We start from the raw sequence: 3,008 nt of genomic DNA on the forward strand, positions 1-3,008 counted from the left end.
TGTTGCCTGCCGTACTCATGTCTTCCTTTGAACACATTCCGTCTTATAAATGAACCCCCTGCTCTGGCCACCTGGTCCCCTCCCAGGGCCTTCAGCACACAAAGCAATTTCCTGTCTTACAGCATCCTTCCCCCTGGCTTCCTCTCTCTTCCTGACCTTCTTCCTGTGGCTCTTCAGAAAGTCTGGCTTTCTTGTTTAGGCCTTAGTTGTAGACCAGATCCTCGGAGCTTAACCACTCAACTTAGGCATCGCCTGCCCCTGGTTCCTTATTTCCTATTGTTTTTTCTTTCTTTGTAGCATGCCTCACTGCCTGTAATTATATTTAATTTTTTTAAAAAATCTACTTCCTTGGTTAAAGAGCTGGCAGAATGAAAGTATTGTCACAACATACTGAGAAGAACTCTGACTGGAACTTGGGTCATCAAACCCTTTATTTACAACTCTGTTACCAACAGTGTTTTTTAATAAGCATCCTTATTTGAGAAACACTAGGCAAATTTGTAGGTAGATGCAACTCCATTGAGCAGACTGGCCTGGAAAATTGTCATTACAGTTGACTGAAACAAATGTGTTCTCATGAGCCCACTTGAGAAGAACCCCACTGAATCTGCTATCAAATCTTTGGGCATCCCAGTTGTCCTCGTGAGACAGCGCAAGAGATAGAATTCATCTGTTACGCCACTCTCGGCCCCTGTCCAAATCTTATGAATGGTATACAGTTGTTTTGTTTTGTTTTTAAAGAAGGACCAACATTGCACCTATCACTAAGAGTTAATTTAGGGTGCACAGGCTGTATAAAAAATGAGGACTGCTCTAAGGCATGAGTGAAGAGAAGGTCTTTATTGTAGATATGAGGGAGAGTACAGCCAGAGGCATCTGGAAGAGTCCAGAGCAAGTAGAGTAAGTAATGGGACTAAACATTACCTGCAGACCGAGCCAGGCTATGAGAGAGGAGGACCGAGAGAGAAGGGGGCTGGGCAAGAAGGTACCAAAAGAACAAAAGAGGGTGCATGGCCAAATGACAGGGATATGTAGGAATGAGAAGCTGGGGGCTGGAAAGTCCATGAGCTGGAAGATTCTAGAATAGGAGACAGCGACGAGAAGAACCAGGATGCCTGCATGGACTCCGTAACAGGTGCTCATGATACTGAGAGAGCCTTGAGGCCAGCATGTGCTCTGGTATGCTAATAGGCTCCACTTGTCTGTTTCTTTCTTTCTTTCTTTCTTTCTTTCTTTCTTTCTTTTTTAAGATTTACTTATTTATTTTATGTATATGACTGATCTTATCTGCATGTAGACCTGCATGCCAGAAGGAGGCATCAGATTCCAGTACAGATGGTTATGAGCCACCATGTAGTTGCTGGGAATTGAACTCAGGACCTCTGGAAGAGTAGACAGTGCTCTAAACCACTGAGCCATCTCTCCAGCCCGCTTGTCTGTTTCTTTTGGACCTAATCCACACACAATATTCCAACATGGCCTAAGGACAACAGTTAAGCTTTCAGCCTAAAAAATAATTCAGATAGTGTATTCAAGAGACCTTACTCCATCCATTGCTCTAAGTCTGTCCCTGAACCTCACGGGTTAGCTTTCTAAATCTTTATTGTTTGTGAGTATAACAGCCAGTTGAAAGCAGGTTATAAAAGGTCCACCACAGCCTGGCATCCTGAAGGCATGGTCCCCGTACAGCAGCGTTTGGAGCAATATGCGAAGCAATCAAGAGGAGTCTAGCCTCATTTCAGTGGACCCACTGATGAGCCTTGTGGCCAGACTAAAGTCTCAGGAACATGAAGTTTGCTCACATCTGCCAGGCAAGATGTAGCCACTGGGGCAGTAGTGGCATGACTGTTGTGGGATAACCAATTCCTGTTGGATTTGAGGCCCACTTCCCAGGGGAGATTCATGCCTGGTACCATAAACCTTGTTAAAAGCCCAGTGGGCAAGTCTTAGGCCTTAGGTGGGACTGTACTAATGCTGCTTTGATAACATACTTTAGCCACGTTAGTGTTGCTTTCAGCCTTGACCAGAGAACTGTTTGCACTAGAAGATTGTTGATGCAGACCCCCAATTGGTCAAAGTGAAGAGAATAAGTGACCGTTGAGTGCTCAGCCTTACATAGGAAATCCGTATCATGCCCCCCCTCAAAGGCTCAGAGATCATTGTGGAAGAGGGGGTGGAAAGAATGTAAGAACCAGAGGGTAAGAAGTAGTGTTACGAAACGCTACTCTGTGACGTGACCTGGCTGTTATACCCATGAACTCACAGCATGTGTGGCTGCCTACACGAGGCTGGCATTAGACAGGAGCCACTAACACTCCATCAGGAACAGGAGAGGGGCTGACCTGAGGAGCTACAGGCAGCTAATGAGTGTTGGGGGGAGCTAGAGTCACATTCCTCAGGGAATGTAGTCCTTAGTAGTGTAAGTTGTCTCTATTCAAATAAACAACCCCTACCCGTGCAACCATAACTAAACATAGTGGGCAACAACAGCAACAACAGCAACAGACATGCAAGCAAGAGTAGGGCTCGGTGGGAGGAGGGGGTGGGGTGGGAAGGAATAGCTCGTGGTGAATCTAACCAAAACAATTACACACGTGTACAATTGTGAAAGGATATATAATCTTATAGGAAATTAAAGTCTGCTTAATAATGTGTATAAATATGTATTTAAAAAAGGGATTTGGTCCATCATGATGGGAAGGCATGGTGATGGAAGGGTGAGGCAGCTGGCCACACTGCCCCTGCCCACAGGAAGCCGGTGCTTAGCTTGCTCTCTCCAATCCTGGCCCATAGGATAGTGCTACCCACATTCAGAGCGGGTCTTTCCATCTCTGTTAACCATCTTTGGAAATGTCCTGGTAACACGCTCTAAAAGGCTTGTCTCTTAGGCGACTTTAAATCACTCAACTCGACAATGAAGATTGACCGTAACAGGGACAGAGGGAGGCAAGATTGTTTCTACTTCTGATTACAGGCAGAGTCCTGACCGCAGTATGTGGGCAGGACAA

This window comes from Acomys russatus, chromosome 30, assembly GCF_903995435.1.
Source record: "Acomys russatus chromosome 30, mAcoRus1.1, whole genome shotgun sequence".
Taxonomy (NCBI): Eukaryota; Metazoa; Chordata; class Mammalia; order Rodentia; family Muridae; genus Acomys; species Acomys russatus.